At 38.4% G+C, this 12,762-nt stretch overlaps 1 pseudogene; it reads right to left on the bottom strand.

Moving 5' to 3' along the window:
- Positions 1-7,365: 7,365 nt before the first annotated feature.
- On the bottom strand, positions 7,366-11,076 carry LOC132126222 (uncharacterized; annotated as a pseudogene).
- Positions 11,077-12,762: the final 1,686 nt, after the last annotated feature.

The following is a 12,762-nucleotide window of genomic DNA, read 5'->3' as shown; positions in this document are numbered from 1 at the left end:
ACGCATGATGTAGACAGCATTCGAATGAAGTTTATCATAAATAAACATAACATTAAATTCATAAAATAAAATAGAAAACAAAACATTTTTAACCATAGTCTCTAGACTCTAGACTATAGACTATTTTACTTTGCATTCGGTGTGTATTTTCTTAATGGGTCATATAAATATTTACATTTCTGTGTAAATATTTCATAAATCTGTTTGTACACAATTTGTGTTTGTTCTAATTAAATGAATGCCGTTTTAGTTTACCTAAGAAAATTAGGTACTGAAATGTTACATGCCTTCTACACAAACATAGTTGTAATATGTTTGAATAATAATAATAAATATTCAATAAGGTTTTTTTCAATTAATTCTCAAGTATTTACAGAACAATCCAAATGTTTTTCAACAAAATAATTTCAAAAAGTATTTTTCAAAATGTATCATTTAAAATGTTTTTCAAAGACATCAATTATTTATAAATGATGAATTGCACAATACTCAATGTTCACCCACTTAGCTAATACTATTGATTCCACTTTTGGCCAGCTTAGAGATGCTGTAATCCCTTTCTCTGTTTCTGTCTTTCTCTCTCCCTCCCTTCCATGCTTGTCATACTCTTGTTTTCCTTTTAGCTCTCTAGACCCTGCCCCTTGGTCATCTAACCTGACTTTAATTGGACGACAAGTCTGCCAGCAGCTCAGCCATTGGTGGAGCTTAACAGCCATTATACTTGTTCAGAAGGGCTGTAACTGTCCAACAGCAGGGGAGGGAAGAAGGAGAGAAAAGAAGGGAGTGACGGAAGCCTACGAGAGCGAGCAGGAGTGGAGCGGTTAGTGCATGGAGTAGGGAACTTGCTGCCTGTGGGAAAATAAACAGCACAGGGTATTTGCTGCCCTCTCAGAGGCCTCAGTCTGGCAGCAGTGGATAAACGGAGGATGAGAATTTCAAGGAGGCAGCTGATTTCATAGCAGGAAGTGCATGGGAGGTTGCTGGGATTAAAGTCCCTCTTGGGAGGTGCTGAAGCTTTCCTGTGGAAGTACTACTGAGGACAAAAAGGTGAGCTATGCTGTTCATTAGTCTATCAATTTCAATTTTTTAGTGCACACTAATGCTCTAAGTTTGCTTCTCGTTCATGCAACAAAGGCAGGGGCACCATGAAAAGGGGTCTTTTCTCTAGAGTGGGGGTAGGAGCAGAAAAGACAGAAGAGGCGGCTTTGCACTCTCCCTAATTTCAGTGGCTCATTGGGAAACCCCCCGAAACCCTCTCACAGGCAGTTAAAAGAGAAAATAATTTACTCATCATCATGTCATCCCAGACCTTGGATGACTTTCAGTGGAACTCAAAAGATAATATTTTGAGTATATTTCACTTATTCTCTGTTACAGAAGAATGAAAGTCAAAGAGCTTTGAAACAATATGAGGGTTAGGAAATAATTTTTGAGGGTAAATTATCCCTAACCAGACACAGGTGCAACTCTGAGGTGCTAAACACAAATTGGGAATTGAAGAATATTTTCAGACTCTATGTACGACCACATATCTGATTTAGAGAGAAATCAGAGCAGCTTTTATGGACTAATTCCAACATAAGATTCATAATCACGTACTTTGTGTAGGATTGAGGGGCCTCACAACCCCAGCATTCCTAATCTGCATCTAGCTGCCACTCAACTTTCAATGACTTCCTTTTACCCGATTCCAGAATTAGACAGTTTAAAAATGGGCCATGTTATGTTTCCCTCCTTTTTTTCCCTCTATGACAGTTCAGCGCCATTAGCAGTCCATGCATGTCCGAGAGAGAGCTGCAGTACAAACGCACTCTGTCAGTTGTCTCTTCAATCCAAAGGGGGTTTTGGGCCCTCTGGGATGACAGAGGCATATGTACAAGCACAGGGGCCTCCTAGTGCATGTGATACTGGATATTGGGTGGAGGCTGCTTCGTCCACATGTTAATGAGAATTTGAAGGTTTCCGTCTGGCACCCTGAGGCGTGTGAGAAAGTCTTCAGAAAGTGAAAGGTTTTGTACGAAGCCCTCTGTCCTGTTAGAGAACACATTACGCAACTACATAGGAGACACGAAACACTATATGTTCTGAAGGTGAAAGAGGAGCTTGAGCTTTTATGTGATTGTTTCTATAGATGTAAAGGCAGAATCGAACAGATCTTTTGAACTTGTGCATGCCAAACCACATTATGCTTTGAAGGTTTGAGGATGTGAATTATCAATCTGACTGAACAATGACTGTTACATGACTCTCTTTGTTGTGTGTTTTATGGTTATATGTGTTTTGGCATCATTATTTTCAAGTGGCCAGTGGAATTCCTTGCTACAGTCATTTACACATGGTGACTCTGCATTTTATTTAAAAGTTGCAATGAAACAGAACTAGCAACAGATGTTTTTTTTTTAATTATTATTATTTATTTTAATTGAGCCAATAGTCTGACTATAACTACCAAAAAAATAAAAATAAAAGAAAGAAAGAAAGAGGAAAAAAAAGAAGGAAAAATATAATGTGCGACTTGATTTTATACACCAGCTTTTGATGGATTTTAAATGAAGGCAAATTAACAATAGCTGATTTGTGAATTTTTATATATACTATGTTGTTATGTTTTGTTGTTGTTGTTGCTTATCAAAGCTGCTTTATATATTATGAGTTACAGTAAAATATTTTTTTTCCCTAAATAAAACATATATGCACACATAAATTGTTTACAACTACATCTATAACATGCATTTAAATAAACAGACTGAACTTTCATTTCATCCTCACTTTAACATTCTATAATAATATTCTAATAAGAATAATTTATTTATATAGCGCCTCTCCAGTGCTCAAGGTCATTTTACAGTGAAGATAATCTTAGAAAAAAGGAATCTCAGTATAATAAACAAACACAAGTTTTAATAAGTGGTTTAAATTCAAGAATAGTATTGACAAGCAAAGAGATCGTTAAAGAGAGTTCCAGATTTTGGTAGCAGCAACATTGAATGATCGACCCCCCCCCCCCCCCCATTGAGGCAAGGTGATATCGAGGGATACTGAGAAGATCAGAGTGTGTAATGATCGAGCTGGGGTGTACAGGAGGAGCAGTTCACAGAGATACCAGGATGCCAATCGAGATTGAACAAAATTGGAGTGTTGTGGGTAGAGTGCTTGGTGTGGGTGAGTAGCCTAGTCGCAGAATTTTGAATATACTGTAACCTGGAACTGGCAGGTTAACCACTGAAAAGGGCATTGCAATAATCAAGGCGGGATGTGACAAAAACATGGATAATGGTTTCAGCATATTTAAAACTAATAAAACGGCAGAGCTTGGCAATTATCGGCAACTATTGATTTAAAAGTGAATTATAGAGAACCCAAAGGAAGAATAATAAATCCTTGCATGTCTGTGGTCTGCAGAATCAGCTACTGCTGACCTGGCACATTTTGAGTATGTGCAATTGTGACAATAGAGGACATGTAGAGGTGTGGACAGTCATCCTGCAGTTTAAATAGAAGGGTAAGGTGCAGTTCCATGGAACCAGGCATTAAGTCAGAACACACTGGTGTTTTTGTTCACATACTACTAAAATTAAGAAAGGAGATTGTGGAAGATAAAAATACATGTCGCAAGTTGCAACACAACATTATTTTATTATCTGACATACTGTATTTTAATATTTTGCATTGCATTCTTCAATCCTTTGTATCTGTCTTGGTTTAATATGACATCATGAATCACTGTCAGCATATCCCTGAGCTGTCTGGTTGTAACTCCAGCTATTCAATGCGACAGACTCTTGGGATACTGATAAGAAGCGGAAAAGGACATTTCCTCCTTGTGTTGATACACTGTTGCCTCCATAGTTTTATTAACAAGAACCGGTGGTTGTCTTCTGGTGGTTTGCAACTCAAAAATGGGTTGGTTGAAGGCTGCAGGGAAAATATAAAAGTATACAAAAGTTACAATGCTGTGAATATTCGTATATCAATCAAAAACAATGTAAATGCTGTTGTTATGTTGCTGTTGCTGTTATAAAAATCAGCAGACATACATCATGACATAGAACATTCTGGGATTGACACTAATCCCCCCACCCCACCCCACACCCAGAGAGGTATGCATTTATTGGTGTTGACATAAAAAATCCAATCATAAATCCAATCAAAATGTTTCGGTTCAAATGCATCTATTACTTACTGTACTGTAGTTGAAGCTGGTAAATTAGACAGATGCAAACACAGACAGGTATTGATGCTGCAGGGACCAGCATGGTAAATCACTTGTATTATTGATTTACCTTTTAATAGAAATGAATTGTAAAGGTCAGCATTCTATTATGAATTTTCTATTCATGAGAATGCAAGTACATTAAATAAATGTACATAAATTACATTTGTATTATTCTCAAAGAATTTAAACTCTAAATGTTACAAATGAAAAAAAAAAGTTTTTAGTTTAAAACTTAACTAGAATATATTGAATTGTCTTTGGGAAGACAGAAGAGGCATATCAAGAGCAAATATTTTTTTTTTACTTTACTGAAATCTATATAAAAAATATTATCATAACATCTCTTCACAAATACCTTCTTTTAAAGGAGCATTGTGTAGGTTCTGAAATTTCTAACCGTTACTGACACCAGTGGCCGTTAGAGGAACTGCAGCCAGTCTCATGCTCGTTCTCAGTGCGCACGCTCTTTTTTACTTACGAGGAGTGTCCGTGGGTGTCTGAATTGTGCTGGAGGCTGGTCGCTTCTTTCCATCCGCAGAGTCCATTTGAAAACACTATTGCCGCTGCTTACTATAATGGCTGGCGTGCCATACGGTTGTAAGCCCAAGTAGACGAGAACGCGCATGACGTCACATTTTGTGAATTTTCGCACCAATTCAGGCCCGACGACTCCACACACAATTGAGCCTACAGGCTGATAGAGGCAACCGTGGTGGACAGTCGAGGTGTCATTCTTTTTTTTACATCATGGTTGGCTCATACATGTACAAATGAAAACTCTATCTTAAAGATTTTTTTAAAGTAAAAACCTCCACATAGCTCCTTTAAGGGTGCTAAACTTCTTCAAGAGAGTTAAAACAGAACGGCATATGGTTTACAACATGAACAGCCAATCAGAAATGTTTAAACAGTTACAATATAGTTTGCATTAATGTTCTTCCAAGTTAAGGTAAATAACACATTTACACTGCCCCCAAGGAAAATATTTTTGGATTGTCTTTCATATTTAAGTTTAAGCATTTTTGCACATTTGAGGTGACATCAGCCAATCAGCGTCATCATGATGTAATTTTCCTGTGATTCTCTTTGGTTGAGACTTGCATGTCATACATTGTTATCAAATGGGTGAAATATTGGAGACAGACGACCCTTTCTCTTTAGCAGTGCTTGGTCCCACCATTTCTCACATCACATCGCATACCACTGACCTTTTGACTTGTGATCTAACAAACAGCCAGGCATTCCTCAGTGATGAATGCAGAAACAACGCTTTGTGAGTTTGTTCCAAGGTCTCATCACAAGAGGTCATTGTGTGTGGTGTAAGATGAAGTGGGCTTGCTGGAGAAACTGTGTTTGTGGTCCACTGTAAGGGACAGAATGCCTTGGACACAATTGCTTTATCAGAATGGACACACTTATAGGCTATATTCTGAAAAACATGTCTGGTGTTGTTTAGACTCCCTTCATTACATTAGCATGATTTTTGAAGCTGATTCAGTATTTGAATAAATGTATAGGTAAATAATTTCTTGTTAGGTTTTCAGAAAACCAGATCTTGGCTCAAAGTGATGGTGTCTGTTGCAAAAGACATATACTTAATTATTGATAATTAAATAATCTAGTGAGCCTGCCTAATTTGTGATGCATTACTGTATAGTTATTTATAGTCTAAGAATGTAGATATGGTAAAACAACAACAAAATCTGATGATACCTTTATGCAAACCAATTTTTTGTAGTCATTTGAGCTGATAATATTCCATTGCAAACATAGTTTTGGGAAAATAGATTAATAAACTTCAACACATAATTGATATTCTGCCTGATATGCCTGGTTGTGACATAATTTGTGTTCTGCACATAAAACCAGCTGTAATTTATTCCCTTAACCCTAAAGTTTTTAAAATAATCCAAGTAATTCCTGTCCTTGTGGATAGTGAGTTCATCTACCAAAAGCCGGTATCAACAGATGTATCACTGCATGGAATTGTGCCAGCAAAGGAAACAATTGTGAGGTCATTAAACTGCCAAATGTGGGATGAGGGAGTATTTTGCCTTAAATGGTGCAACTCATTATGAAGCTATTTTTTTTGACAGTGTATAGACGTGATAACTAAAGAATGTTTAATCAACTGTATTTAGTGGTTTATGAGGGGGAGGAAAAAAACAAGGTTGCCTACAATTACAATTTGATGACACCGTTTTGATGTTATCGTATAGTGTGTTGATCCAAAATATTACATCCCAGTGATACATAAACTTGCAATTCGTACAGACAACTTTTTTATTTGTTTTGTTTACGTGTAAACAAACTGAAGGTGGTGTAAATGTCATACATAGATCTTCGTCATCATATATACAGACTTTATAGAAGCACAAGTAAAAGACCTACATTAGATTAGATTAGATTAGATTAGATTAGATTAGATAAGATTAGATTCAACTTTATTGTCATTGCACATGTAAGGTATACAAGGCAACGGCATGCAGTGTAGTATGATGTACAAAGTAACATGACTCTCCTTTTTTACAGAGCCTATGTCCACGGCTCACCAGTACACGGAGAAGGATGTGGAGGAAGAAGAAGAGCAGAAAGAAAAAATCCATTTTGAAGAGGAGATCAGGAAACAACAGTGCAAAACTACCTCTGGAGATGAAATAGCAAAATGCAGTGAGCCTCAGAGTCAGACACATTCAAGTGACTTAGAAGTGACTCAGGAAAAAGATTCAGATAATTTACCCCAAGCAGTACCTCCTGCTGGTCAGGAGTGTACCAGTTATTACAACACTAGTAAGTTTCTACTTTGTAATTTCCACACATTATATTCACCTAGGAACACTTTTAGTATTTGGGAATTATTAAAAGGGAGAAAATATTACTTTTTCAAAGCAAGCTTTTCCTATACAAAAGCTGAGAACTTATTTTGGCATTCACCTGCTTAAACTTTGGAAGTCTTAAATGTTCTTTGTATTTTAGATTAGCCATCTTTACTAGATTACGTAAATTTTACACTTTCCCCTCATTTTCTTTACAGATGTATCAACTACCAACAAAAGGTAAGAAGCCACACTTGCTACTTTCAAAACATTAAAGCAAACACAAGCCAAAACCAGCAATCTGCAAACACAAGTAAATAGCTATGACTTCACTTATTTCAAAAGTCTGAAACTGGTTTGGGGCGAATACTGGCTACTTTGAGCTGGTCCAGGAACATATTGGTTTGTAATAGTCTGATAATTTTATTATGCTGGTACCCAGACTCAGAGTTACTGTGCCTGGTAACTGGACTGTGCTGGCATGACTGGGGAAGAGTAACCAGAATGGGGTAGTGAGTGGTGGCTAGGCAACATTTGATGCTAGTAGCTGGAAGGTTCTGGCTTACTTGAAAGTTTGTAGTTGGATTGCACAGGGTTAAATGGAGCTGATGCAAATCTTGCCCTGGCTTAGTCAGAGGCTGGTAGCCAGGCTGTTGCAATGGTCTCAAAGTTCCAGATTGATGTCCACTGGGATGTGATCAGTGGCGGATCTAGAAAATTTTGCATGGGGGCGCAAAGGGGTGGCAAGAGGTCTTGGCAGGGTGGCAGGGGTACATGGAATCCCTATATATGAATTGCTTTAAAAAAAAACACAAAAAAAACACTTTTAAACTACAGTAGTTATTGTTTAATCATGCCCTTACACACTACAACGTTTTTTATTTCACAACACACACACCAGTTATGTTTAGACTACTTAATTCTATTGTATTTGTTATTTCCCCAGTTGTAACCTGGTTTCATTGCTGTGATATCTTAGAGGAATTGGATTTAATAGGACTGCTTAGGCTTAGCTAATCAAATGATAGATCTCCTAACTGGCTCTGTATTGTGTGTTGTAACGTAACAGCCCAAACTAAAATTGAGTATTTTTATTTAAAGTAATTAATTAATTATTAAAGCGATTTAAGGGAATAAAGAAAAAGAAAGGCTTGTTGTATTAGTGAAATAATTGTAACTATTTGCAACTAATATTTTATTTTTAATTTACATAAATGAATCAAGGAAATTATAGCAAATTTTCAATTCAAAAAGGCAAAATTTAATAAATAAATAAATAAAGTTGAACTTTTCTATTGTAAAACAGTCAAATATTAAATTATCTACTTACATTTTACCAGGCATTTGTTAACTTATTTAATAATTTTGACATTGATGAGCTAGACTGCTGAACTTTTAGTCTTCCTAACAACAAACAGAGCGTTGCGTAATGTAGTGCATCAGAGCAGCATCAATAATAATATCAAGTGAATCTCTTATCTGCATCTTAAGTTTATTGCCAATAATAATGACAGGTTTGCGAACGTGAACTCGGTGAGCTCGCGCAAAACACATCTTCAGCACAACGACTCATTTAAACGCCTCTGATTGGCCGATGTGATCAACAGACATGTCTGTGATTGGCTACAATGCTCAACGTTGCAAAAGCACGTCAAAAGTACCTTTAATGCAAAGGGAAAAATATAAATAAAAATGTAATATGCACTGTTCATGATTAGTTAATCGCGGCCGCTGTAATCTTATTCACATTTGTTTTTCTGATGAATTGTTTTGCTCTGTGAGAAAGACAATTTAAAAAAATATTCGGGGCTTTACTAAAAACTTTCGGGGCTTAAGCCCCATTAGCCCAGCCCTAGCGCTGCCCCTCAATATTTTATATTTTTTATTAAGCTGTTCTTGTCTTTACTAAAATCAAAATCAGGCTAATCAAAGAGAAGAGTGCTCTTACAAATCACGAGGGAGCGATTTGACCGCTGATTTTGCCTAACGTAATAGACTCGCTGTTTTTGCTGATGCTGAATCGTCTTTAGCATACAATACATTCATTACAAATGTAACTTTAAGTTAAACGTGTGTTTAAACTACACCTAGGGAAACTCACTTCACCTTCAGAGGATCTGTCCGGGGCAGCTCAGTATCTGGTTGCAGGGCCACCGCACCGAAGCAGACTCGCTGTGTGTATGAGCCAGACTGAGCGAACGCCGCTCTGCACGTTTGAATCAGGGACGTAACTAAGTATTTGAGGGGAGGGGGAAGGGCGAATAATACATTTAAAATTAAAAATTAAATTGTTCACTTTTGGTAAATGTATTGGACATAGTGGTGGGTTGTTTTTGTAAGTACAGTTTTTGGATCATTAAAGTTAGGGGGGCAGCTGGGGGGGCAAGGCTCTAGAGTGGGGGGGCACCTGCCCCCCCTTGCCCCCCTGTAGATCCGCCCATGGCTGTGATACAAAACCACTTTTTACAAAACCTTGATACAAAACCATAACTAGGCAGTGCAGGCTTAGCTAAAGACTGTTAGCTTGTGATGACTGGGGGCTGTTTAGCTCGTCTGTTCCGGCAGCTGTGCTGGTCTGAAAGTGGACAGGACTGTTGATTGCAGTGGTTTAGGAGATCTGCTGGGTGACACCACAGACACATAGGTGCCCTGCCCAGGCTTCCCTGGGGCCTGGTATCCATGTTGTATGACAGGTTTGATGTGCTGAGCCAAGGCTGAAGATACTAGTTTGGATTGAGGATGATACCCATTCTGTCCTGGCTGTGCTGCAAGCTGGTAATTGGGATGTGATACATACTCCTGGCATAAATAAAGTTTGGAGCCAATCTGATAAATGTGCCCCCCTTGTGCCTGCACTGGACTAAAATCCATTTGGGTGCCATGCTGGACCAAAGACAGATGTCTAGATTGTGCCTTTTGCAGGCTGCTTGGCTGAGCCACAGTGTAGTAGCTGGCTCCAGGTGACTGTTGGCTGCTGACTTGTGCAACCAGTGGCCTTACAGTTCGGTACACAGACTGGTAGTTGGCTTGTGCTGGTTGTTGGAAACTGGCCTTGGACTTAGATGTGCAGCTGGCTTGTGCTGGTTGTTGGGCACTAGCCTGAGATTCAGATGGGTAGCTGGCCTTTGCTAGTTGTTGGATATTTGGTTGAGCTACAGTTTCATAGATAGTTGTACTGGTTGCTGGCCACAGGACTGGTCTAATTGCTGGACGTATGACTGACCCACTAGTGCATAGTTAGTCTGAGCTACTGTAGGGCTGCTAAACTCACTTCTGTGTTACATGATTTGGTAGCTAGGTTGAGATGGATTAATTTTGGGGGAGCGAAGGCTTGAAAAATCCAAAGCTTGGATTCTGAACTGGCCTGAAACCTGAGAGACTGTAACTTGACTGCCATGCAGACAGGGAGCTAGCCTGTGCTGATAGCTGGTCACTGGTCTGGTTTAACCGCATGGAGCTAGACTGTGCTATGTTTCCAGAGCTTGTGCTGGCTGCGGACCACTGGACTGGGAGATTGTCTGCACTAGCTGTTGAGTGCCAGGCTTTGCCCGAGAGTCCGTGCTGGTCTGCAGAAGAATTTGGGAAGTTAGTTGCACTGGTTTAACAGAATCAGTGCTTTGCAATGGCGTCAAGACCAAGGAAGAATGGATAGTGTCAGAGCTTTGAACGCCAACTGACTGACTTAAGTCATATGCACATGCACATACCTACCGCATTACCCACAGAGCCATGACCAAGAGTACCACTTCCAGCTGAAGCAAGTAGATAGTCCTGAAGCTGGCTTCTAGTGTATCCACTTGCCACTGGACCAGCTGACAAGCCAGTCTGAGAACTGTAGCCTCCATTACCATAGCCCCCCTTAACTGAAGTACTATAAGTTACATTCTTAGGACTCTTGAGGCCTGATTGGTCCTGCTACATCTCTTAGGCCATACCAGGGGTAAAAAGCTTGTAGTTGAACATCTTCCATGGGATGACCATTTTTTGGGATATCAAGGTTGTAATACCCAGGATCACCTCAATTTTTGACAGAGCTATAGCCATCAACTACAGCAAAATAAGTAATTAAAACAGTGTTGACAAAATTAAAAAAATATATAACTCTACTAGATAAACTTACCAGTTGCAATACTGTCATGAATACCAAGACCTAAAAGTACTGCCAAAGAAAAACAAAACATTTACTTTTAGTAACTGCAAAACACTTTAATGAAGTCAGTAAAGTTGATTAAGTAATTCTCAGAAAGGTTGGTCAGTAAATCCATAAACTAAACATACCTTATAATTTGCATTGTAGTAGTAGCCATATCAAGCCAAAACTACCCTCAGCCAAGCATCAAAAAGAAAAAAAGAAGAAGAAAACACCTTTTACTCAGCTATGCAGCTTTGTTGCAAAATACTAAACTGGTCTTTTTTTATACTGCTTGCCTCTATCAATCACCAATCTCAGTTTACTAGATTATTATCTAACACCAATCGGTTGTCACAACAACGGATCATTTGTTTCAGATGTCATGGTATGTCAAGTGATATTTGGTTGGTGCTATTTATTTTTTAATATTGTATATTCTTATGTGCGTTTTTTGTAAAAATCGAATGCATTTATTTGTAATGTTGATCTCAAATCTTCTTTTTCTTGGAGTATTGGACTGATGATTTGGAATAGAATATAAATTGTGCTGTGTAAATCAACAGATTCTTAAATGCATTAAACCATTTACACGTGGTTTAAAATCTAGATAATCTGCACATTACTTAATTTAAATTTATCTTTATGGTGAACTGCATACCAGGAAATGGCCCAGTTTAGGTCTGTTGTGTAATGAGGAAATGCACGATAATAGAAAAATCTGGCAGTATCATTCCTGTGAGCTTTCCTGTGGTGAAAGTTGTATTCAGAATGAGACATTTTTCAGTTTATGCTACCGTTATATTCTGCTGAATGGATGTTTCCAACATGAAGTTGTCAATACTTCTGCAGGTTGGAGCTATCAATAGATTCTTCAGTTGTTGGGGTGTGTCAGCACTTTTTACACTGGTTTGCTGCTATTTCAGCATGTCTGACTCGTTTTTTTTTTTTTTTTTACAAGGTTAATAACCCCAAGCAATTTGTTCTACCTCTGTTAGAAGCTGAATATAGTAGAACCTATTTAACAACTTTTTTTTACTTACAATGCATCAATTAAATTATATGCAATGCTTTGCACAAAAGAAGAGGGAGAGACAGACTGTTTAGGGCCTTGTGGGACAAATGTTGCAAGTAGAAGTTCCCTGTTTTGAGCTGCCGAGTAAAAAAGGATATGTAACCCTTTCCACAAAGCAGAGGCAGGTAAACATACCCATACAACACCATCCCCCGTTAACCTGGGGAGAAGTGTGTTTTGAAGGAGTGGAGAAGAAACTATACATCTGTAGTGAGAAGAGACGCACAGAGCTCACAGCTGTCTTATGTGCATTCTACTGCAAAACACCTGCTCTTTCCCCTAGCAACTGAGAGCTTGTGAGATTAGCTCTGACAGCCAGCTTTTATGATGCCATTCCACACACTTCTGCATGGAATAGCTGCATTTAAAAGGATGTATGTCATGCTTTTTATGAAGTTACCGAGCTTATTTATATTTTGCACTTGTCATGTTTACCTTATTGCATGTGAAGTGCATCACTGCCCTCAAAATGTCAAGGAAAGGCTGGTGTGAATTGATATAAGCATGTGTGATGATGTGTCATTGG

This window comes from Carassius carassius, chromosome 44, assembly GCF_963082965.1.
Source record: "Carassius carassius chromosome 44, fCarCar2.1, whole genome shotgun sequence".
Lineage (NCBI taxonomy): Eukaryota > Metazoa > Chordata > Actinopteri > Cypriniformes > Cyprinidae > Carassius > Carassius carassius.
This window is presented reverse-complemented; position numbering and strand designations above follow the sequence as displayed.